The 10,000-nt window shown below is 41.9% G+C and overlaps 1 protein-coding gene across 1 annotated transcript in view; it reads right to left on the bottom strand.

Moving 5' to 3' along the window:
• Nucleotides 1–9,604, bottom strand: part of sun2 (Sad1 and UNC84 domain containing 2) — a 27,392-nt gene extending 17,788 nt beyond the window's left edge. The window contains exons 1-2 of the mRNA XM_083764229.1: nucleotides 9,495–9,604; nucleotides 9,285–9,369 (exon numbers count right to left, since the gene is read on the bottom strand). The gene's annotated coding sequence lies outside the window, so the exon portion shown is untranslated. The remainder of the gene's footprint in view (nucleotides 1–9,284; nucleotides 9,370–9,494) is intronic.
• Nucleotides 9,605–10,000: the final 396 nt, after the last annotated feature.

Below are 10,000 nucleotides of genomic sequence, written 5' to 3' on the forward strand. Positions count from 1 at the left end.
ACTAGAAAAAGTGCCCTTCTGGGCACAGGTCTCCACCAGGATAGGAATGTAGGGCATTGCAGCTTGCCTTCGTCTGGTGGTTGGATAAAAGGGCAACAAAAGTAAAAGCAAAGGTTTTTCCTTGGCCTCTAGGGAGTTGGCATACAAAGTTATCCACAGATCCGTGCAGTTAGAGGTAAAAACACTTTTCGGCCAGTTATAGCGCCACCTTGAGGCTGAGTTGAAATTGTTCATGTGGCATTTTGTCCTCGGCCTAGTGGGAATGTGGGTGCACAATTTCACGGAAATCACGCAATGTGTTCATGATTTGCAGCATTTTGTTTGAAACTGAGCACTCCTGTGAACTTTGGAAGCCAATCTTAACAGTTTCCGTGCTTTGAATGGATTACTCCAGGTTATTGTCGCTGCCATATCGGACATACGCGCCTTTTGTTTTATGTGTTTAATCCGCCGTAATGTAAACAAAAAAAAGAAAATCCGTCATCGCCGCGGAGAAAGAGAGAAGATGCATCTGTTTTGAGATGAAACCGGAAATCGTCACATGCTGTGGGCTGCTAGGGCTTCTGGGAAATTGAGGCCAATGTAAACGAATGGGGTTCAACGCCTCATGGAGGAGGGTCCTGTGCTGCGTCTTCCGGGTGTACCAAGATGGCGGGTGGTACGATCGTTCATAACAGACAGAGGAAGCTTTTTTCGCTCGATTTTCGCGGATTAAGCCCAAATAATTCAGCGTATGCTCTAAAGGTAATACAACAATCTCGGCAGTGAAGGGGGGTTGATTAAAAGTCTGATAAATCGTTTTCCGCAGTCAAACTGTTAACCAATCAGGATGGAGTGTGAGAAATCTGAAAGACAGGTTTCGTTGAATGGCTCTAGAGAGACTGTGTACCAATTTGCGTGATGTTTGGACAAAATCTGTAGGTGTACTGTGCAAAAACTTGTTTTGCACAAAGCGGCCTCCTGGTGGCGCTATAACAGGCCGTTCTGGAAAGTTTGGGGCAGAGGTTCATCGTTGTCATCCAGGGAGTGTGTGTGCAAAATTTGGCATCGACTGGGTTAACGGTGGCCGAGATTAGCTGCTCACGGACACACACACACGGACGGACGGACACACACACGGACGGACGGAGTGCAAAACATACTCTCCCCCCATGCCTTCGGCCTGGTGGAGACAACAAAGTGTTCAAGGACAAACTGCTATGTTAAACACTTAAAAATATGTATTGTAGGGAAGGCTTTCGCTGAACAACGCTCACATCGTGTCGTGTCACCTTCACCACAATAACAGAAAATACACTAGTAGGCTATAGAGCCCTGAGGGACTCCGTTCAGCCATACGGGGTTTAACCCATTCTGACCTGAGATCAGATTCATACCGAGGTTTCCGCCGGACACACACTGGTCTGATGAACCCATTCTGACCTGAGATCAGATTCTAAAAAAATGTCAGTCGTTCTTCGATTTTTCAAAAATAGCAGACCTACAAGCTCGTATCGCGCCACTCGGTGGCGCGATATGAGCTTGTAGATCTGCTATTTTTAAATAGCTAAAGCATGACATGACGCTGACACCAAAATGGGTGCCCGGTCAGAATGGGTTAAGAGGTTAACCACTCGAGCCCTATACAGTTGGTCATACAACAAATAGTGAAAATGATCTGTAAGCTGACACGCCATCGTGAAAAAACATTTTTGTCTGCAGAACTTGTTGTTAGATAAAAGTGGCCTTGATTATCGATTGGAGAAAAACATTCACAATGGCATTAAGCTTCCAATACCTTATGAAGTATAAAAGTATAATCAAAATAAATGATGTAGGTGGACCTGGATGTGCTCAGAATCAGACCATAGAGAAGATGGCTAAAGACAGATGCAATTGGAGAAACTGTGTTGCTGCCCTATACGCCAGCCAGCGTAATGGGGATAAGGAAAAAGTATTTGTTTTGGTAGCTTGACATTTTTTAAAAGGTTGCAACTATTTCTCTCAATGACATACAGCAACACATAAAGAACTGTCCTCTGCTAGCCAATCAATCCACATCCTCGCAAATAATGAGTGGTGGCATCATTCAGTGCTTGAATGTGGAATACACTTTGTACCTTATACTAGTTTAAAGGACAGTAATATTGGATCCCATAATGAATTGCATTTTTATGGCGCTTTTCTATGCACTATGTGCCTACTCAAAGCGCTTACAATGGTTCATTCATTCATACATTGGGAGGTGAAGCGGCGAACAGTCGACGCCAGCGTCCTCACTTCCCATGTGTTGGTATTCAATTAAGATCTCAGAGATGTTACAGCACATAGGCCTACATTTGGTGGTATTGGAGGGGGATACATACCAGTGGTCTAGCCCTCATAGACTGACTCACAGACATTACTGGCGGCCGTGGCGGGCAGCTGTTTTCCAAAGCATGCCGTGGTTTGTTTAGTTATCCAGGAACCCACTGGATTCTGTTCATAAACTTGCAGAAACTTTAAACTTGCTAGGCAATCCTACACTCATAATACAGGGGACTGCCCATACGTCCGACCGGTGTGACCGGTTTAGACTGAGATTAGGGTTAGCGACCTACGTGGCCAGTTAAGACTGAGGTTAGGGTAGGTCGGAATAATGACATGGCACCATCATTATTAATATCACTCATAATATACCTTTTCGCATTGCCTGTGATATTTTCGCAGTCGCCAAATGAACAGTATTGATTGATTGATTGAAATATTTATTAACAGTTTGCAGAATTACAGTACAATTCAAGCACAACTCAATACAAAGACCGTTTACTGTGAGTGGACGACCCAATGAAGCATTACACTTGTTTACAACAGGGTCCACCTTGTTCAATTCATCAAAACATTTAGAGACGTACAAATAACCAACAGTATGCATATGGGGACATTAGGGAGTGAATGTGTTTGGACTGAGTGGTAAGTACTGTAGTAATAGCAGCAAGTAGCAGTTGATCTCTGACAGATGCCACCGTGAATGAACCTAGCTGTTTATAATCCAGCTAATCTATGACACTCCCTGTCCCAAGTCACACTGAACGTGCATGCGCGTGACTTGGTGCATTTACAGATAGATGCCACAGCATCAGTCCAACTGCTATTCTGCCCCTGATTAGCCAGTCAGCAGAGGCAGTGTCCTCTGCTGACACCCAGCAAACATCACATAGCCTACCAGAAACAATGTTTATAGACACTACTGTCTGAAATCTAGGACTCAGTTGTCCATTGGAAGAACAAAATAAGATCATAGCCATTACCTGTTACACATAGCAAAATACAGAGTTAATGTCCTACAATCAGCGAAAAGCACCCCCCCCCCCCACACACACACACACACACACACACACACACACACACACACACACACACAAAACAAAAAGATAAAAAAATAAAAAAAAAGGTCTAATCTGTTCAAACCAAATTTGTTCATGAAATAGTGCTTTCTGCTAACTTGTTTAAGTAATAACTTAATACCCTGTCATTAGTGGAACGACGGAAGCAATACAACAGGAAGCTGTAACTTTTGAGACAGGATGCGCCCACAAACAGCTTGACACAGGAAGTGTGTGTGTGTGTGTGTGTGTGTGTGTGTGTGTATAACACGCAAATTATGGCAGAATCATAATTTTGTTTTCCTTGCCTGAAATGGCCTTCTAGACTGAAATACAGTCTACAGTATAAAACAAGTTAAATTGTTACCTATAGCTGTTTCTTTATTCCACACTGAATTGCAATATAGTATAGACATTAGACAATATAACATTAAACACCCGTAATGTTTTGTTTTCTACTTAACCACATTAAACCCATCATCCCTAGTCCCTGCTGTGGCATGGAGGCAAAGAAAGTTTAACAATAGCAGATCTACGGCCGGGCCGTGGCTCAGTGGTGTCGCGGGTTCGAGTCCCGATCCTGACGAACTTTGCTGCGTGTCCTTCCCCCATCTCCCTCCCCTTTCCTGTCTACCTACTGTCAAATAAAGGCAGAAAAAGCCGGGGGGGAATATATAAATAAATTATATATATATATATAAGCAGATCTACAAGCTCACAACACACCACAATGTGTAACTTGTTAGCTTGTATATCGGTTAATTCTGAATAGTATAAAATCGGGCATATACATTATACAGTAATAATAATAATTGTTTAAGACTAGCCTCTTGCCACAGCTGAATAACACGCAATAACTTCAAACGACAACCATGACAACCTCCTCTATTTCAGCCGTGTTTATAACAGCATCACACTGAACGGTTTTCAATATTTTATCACTGCATGCAAGAACTGCAAGATTTGAATTTGAAGAGTTTCCTCCCACCATCTAATGGAACTTTTACTATTTATTCGTTTGTTGTTTAATTGATTGCAATAGGTAGGCTATTGCAAAATAAAAAGGCAGGACTTAAACTACATGATTCTGCATATCTTAACTTCTGCAATGTGACTGACTGGCCACATTTGGCCATGACAATGTCATTAGTGCAATCGTGTGTACTGCAGACCTGCTTCCTCAATGCTGCAAACTCTGGCCTGGTTATGGATAAGAAGATATTTCTACCGTATAGACCAGTGGTTCCCAAACATTTTCATGTCAAGGACCCTCAAATTGACACTAATTAGCCCACGGACTGCCATTTGGAAAGATGCGCCAGCCGCCAGCCCCCCGTACCATACACTGGACCCTATACTGTACCTACACTGGACCCTGAACTAAATATGTTGAAATGATGCTACTGTAGATCCTAGATCCTGGCACAAAGTATTTGCAGATGGAGGTCCGCAGTGCAGACAAATACATATTAATTTGTGCGTCCTTGACATGAAATAGTTTGAGAGCCACTGGTTTAAACATTTTGGAACCTTTCTGTGTGGAGTTTGCATGTTCTCCCCGTGTCCCCTAGGGTAGGTACCCTCACAAAAAACATGCAGTAATCCTGGTCTCTAAACTGCCTCCCCCTGGCCAGCCGGGACGCCTGATGGAGGGCAAAGGAACTGGTTGGAATAACGTGTTCCTTCCACGCGCTACGTCCAACCAGGGAAACTCCCCCCTTTCAGGTGTAAAGGAGCGACTTGGACACTCAGGCATGAAGGAAGCACGAGTTCAAGTCCGTTGCTCTCCCCAGGTTGGCGGAGGGTGTGTAGAGCCCAGGATCACATTAGACAATTGACACAGGGGTGAAAAATGTGTTACAAAATCGTGGGATAAAAATTATAAAAAAAAAAAACATTTGGAAGCAACTATACACTTACAACTAACAAAACAAAAAAAACACAACCCGGAAATACAAATATTTACAAGCACCCTGACAGAAAAATAAGCACAAAATCGCTTAAAATAAGCAGACAACACTGTTTCAGAGTGTATAAATGGACCCAAATAGACTTGTAATGTTGTTTACTGTCCCAGAGTTAAAATAACAGAGGATTTAAATTGTCATCTAATAAATAGCTCTTTCACATGGTGAGCGTTTCCCAACTTGTCGAGGGGCTTTGGCTGAGACGGGAGTGACGGGACCGGTTTACGGTAATCCTTCCACTTTAAAGTGCCTCTCAGTTCAGCCTGCATCTGCAATCTCAGCCCACATCTTCTGCTCGCTTCAGCAGACTTTCCTTCACCACTGGTGACCTCCCTTTCTGTCCATACTGTACTTTGTGGAGATGTTTCCCTATTTTAAATATCGTTCTGGCTCAATTTCGTACCGTACTGTAGGAAAACCACTATGGTATACGCACATCATTAGAGCCAGACCAACATAAAGGGGTAAATAAAACAACAAACAAAGTCAAGATATATCTATTGAACAAAGATGACCTGGTGACTATGAAACTTAACACTATATGGTTTAGCTGCGTGTGTCCAGCAGTATATTGCATATCCCTGTGTGTTGTTTTGTCGTTTTTTTAATTGATTAGAAACGTTTCCATCTTGTTTTTTTGTTAAATATCAGCAAAAGTGAACATATATCCCTAATCACCAGTAGCCTACACACCTGACCATGGTGCCCATGCAATAATGTCAGACACAGAGAAGGTGCTGCTGTGCGTAAAAATAATTCTTCTTTGACGGGCGGTAAATAAATGTTGACTCATTTTGCATTAATTCTCTTCAGAGGTAGAGCATGTAGTGTACCAAACTATATCTATGAGGAAATAGCCAACGCAAGCTGAACTTGTAGATTGGCTATATATCTTTGGTGAGCAACACCGGAGATGTAAGCCAAATAATAAGCATAAGGCTGAGAGTGTCTGCCCAGGCCGTAGCGTAACGGTCTGGGCACCGGACTGGTGATCCAGTCGCGGTGTGCCGCGGGTTCGACTCCCGGACCCGACACGGCCTTTATTTACCGCATGTCATCCCCCCATCTCTCTCCCGTTTCCTGTCAGCCTACTTTCTATCCCTTAAAAAAATCAATAAAGGCGTAAGCCGCAAAAAAATATCTTAAAAAAAAAGGAAAAAAAAGGCTGAGTGTCAAAATCTTGTTGCTACACTAACAGTACAAGTGTACTTTCTGTATAAATGTATCTGCCTTACTACATACTATACATCTTGATTCTGATACAAATTCTTTAGACTGAATTTCCCATTACACATTTCCTATTGCTCCTATTTTTACTTTTTGTATTATAATTTCATTCAAATCCAGTGCTATCTCTATTATTATGGTTTGTATAATATATTTTTGTCATTAGGCACATGATGTCACACATTTCACTGTACCGGTGTGAGTGACAAATAAGCCCTGTCTGCACATGTGAGCACCCACACAGAGGTGGATAATACCCCAGACAAACGTGCCTACACGCCATCAGTACATGTGAGCAGCATAAGCTGATGCAGGCATCCAAATTGGATAAGTCTGGCATTTGGCTCTGGAAGCACAGCGTGACAGTAGATGGTGATTACGATGTGGTAGCGTTTACTCAGGAATGGGCAGGATGGGGCTGTTATTGTTCCATTAAATTACACTATGGTGTGGTTCACCGAAAATGTTTTTGGCGAGCGACAGCATCGTGCGACCAAGTATAAATGTGGCTTCAGCCTTAATACTGGTAGAGCAAAGAGAGAGGGAGAGACCCCAAACAAGCACTGGGAGGGGGTGAGCGGAAGCCAGGGATGAATGAAGGAAGAAAGAAAGTCTGATGAAGGTTAGGAGGTGACAGAGACACTGTCATTCAGGAGGAGAGAGAAAGACAAGACAGGCAAATGCGAGAGGTTAGGAAGAAAGTCTTGACCACTTTTTCCAAAGGATGATTCTGTTCCCAGACTCCCACTGACCACCTTTTCAATTTTGGATTTAAATGACATTTAAAAAACAATTGCTATTGGTAATTATTTAAAATAAATACAATAATACTGCAGAGCTGAGAGACCGTTCCCATACTGTATGTAGCGCTGTATCACACCAGCGGTCCTTGTACTGTATGTGCCACTCTCGCTAAGCATCTTTTAAAACGTGGGCGTTGGACCATTACTTGGTTTGTTCCCAAACACCAACTGACAAAGCAGAATAAATAAAGCATACCAATCCTAGCAAGTCATTTACAAGGGATTTATGAGTCAGGAGATCTCAAGCTTTTGAACTTTTTCAGACACAAAATAAATTGCAGTAGCTTTTCTGCACAAGTAAGAGGTAATTACCTCCAGTCTTGGGTATGAGCTGCTGTTGATTTCAGATGTATCATTGTAGGCCATTTGTGCAGACATTAACATTTTCTTTGTGTGTTTATTTCCGTGTATATGACAGTGGTACATAATAATGTGGTATATAGGCCTATAATATGTTGCATTTGAAAAAGGTTGTTGCTGGAATTGGTGAGGCAATAACTTTGGCCCCATAAAGGCAGGGAATGTAGAGACAGTTGTTGTGACAGTGAGTGAGTGAGTGAGTGAGTTTCAGGTTTCGCGAGCAGGACATGGAGAAAAAGAGGAGGACGAAAGTACACTACAAAGTACACTACAAAGGCGATAGAAACACGTTTGTCTCATTTCTTGTTGCCTTGCTCATAAATAAATAATTGTATATTTTTTTCCCCAAAGATGGAGTGCCTTGGAATATTTTTCTATGCAAGTCTGCATTTTACACCTTTTGGGAATTAAGCAGGCCTACTACTTTGAAAAACCCTTTTTTTGTACAAAGGAGAGGGAGGCATTAGAAAGTATTCATAAAATAAAGTGTCATGTCACGATAGGATTGGTTCTCCAGGGGTCATTGAGGAGATTAGTTAGTATGTTTTAACATTTTAACCCTACAGACACGTGCAATTTGACAATAGCCAATCTACAAACAATTGCTTTGAAGCACTACTTTTAAAAAATAAATAAATCTAGATTTAAAAATATATTTTAACAACTTTTAACAACTTTGATTGACTGTTTGTATACTTTATTAACAGTTTGCAGCACAAAAATAACACAGGAAAGTACAGTTCAATACAAGGTCTGCTAAGAGGATAAGACACAAGAAAGCACTATATGACTTGTTTCCATTGGGGTCCTCCATATTAAATTAATGTGAATTGAATTTGGGGTCCCTGGCATGAAAAAGTTTGAGAACCACTGCCTTGTATCCTTTAATGGTATGGGTGTGTGACACAACGCTGACTCAGACATAGAGAATAGGTGAGTCATCTGTAAGTGTTGAACTATAGGCTACTAGACAAATAGACACCCATACTCCAAATTAGACTGCAAAGGAAAACTGCATAGCGCCTACCCAATTTCTTGTTAAATGGCTACCTCAAATTGCTCGGCCGTTTGATTCAATGCAAACCAGATGCTCTGCTCTCTTTTGCCTATAGTCTCTCCCTCTCTCTCTCTTTGTGCGTGTGCACAGACTGCACATGTCAATTTGCTGACTCAAACCGAAAAAAGATGCACATCCGCGACATACATGATTAAGGAACCGAGATGGTAAAATATAGCGGAAAGGAATCGTTTACTACCCCATGGTTACCGTAGTAACTCTTCCTACTATAGGCTGTGTTACAAGCTGGTTGCATCAGAACCAAGAACCTTACATGGCATTTTAAACATTACAGTTTGTGCGCTATGCTAGTGTTGATTTCACATTCTTTGTTTATCAACAGTAAACAGTTATTGTCTGGCCATTTGACCAGTCAAAACACAAAACTAAAGCATCCTGGGTGGCATCATAACGGGTCGGGCACCATCTTTTTAGGAAAGTATAAGAGGAATTCTATGTTTACAGTCTATGCTAATAGATAGACGAGTGATACTTTAGACTACTTTAGTGTTGAAAGCACACTCACCCTGCCTGTGCTCCGAGGTCAGCCTGTCGCTGTGCTGTAGTGTGGGGACTCAACAGGAACTCCCAGGCGGCCAACTGTCAAAAGTCTGTGTAGAAAAAAAAACACAGCGATAATCCACTCATTATTTGCGCCAGCAGCAGCCGAGGTCCAGCTCTTCTGAATATGTCAGTAAAAAGCGATTATTACTCAATCATGTAGGTATTTCCATACCTGTGGTGTTCAGTAGGTTAATAGTTATGGTGATCTGACCACTTAATGCAGCAGCAGGAGGACGGATCGCTACAATGACTGTGTTGTGGTATGATCTCTCACGCTCCTCCTGTGACACCCTGCTCAGCTGCTGCCTGCCTTGAAAACAAAACCCATTGCGCCCCCAGCGGCCACTCAGCGACGTGTCGCACGACTACCCCAGTGAATTGTTATTGAGGTATAATGACACACGGGGGCGCTATTTATCCATATTAAAAAAAATACATTCCAGTACTATGTTGCAGTAAACATGTATATAGCAGAGGGCCTTCTGACAACTTCAAACAAAGTAACCCTTGTAACCGCAGACAAACTAAACATTGAATGATAATGTTCTATTTTCAAATCTAATCCAAAACAAAACGTACATATTTGTATAAATTACAGTTATAAATGTTTAATTATTTTTTGTAATTCAGACAGAAGAAATGCACATTATCTGCCAGATAGCATCTATTACAGTTGAT

Source organism: Protomyctophum parallelum, assembly GCF_964188405.1.
Source record: "Protomyctophum parallelum genome assembly, chromosome: 5".
Taxonomy (NCBI): Eukaryota; Metazoa; Chordata; class Actinopteri; order Myctophiformes; family Myctophidae; genus Protomyctophum; species Protomyctophum parallelum.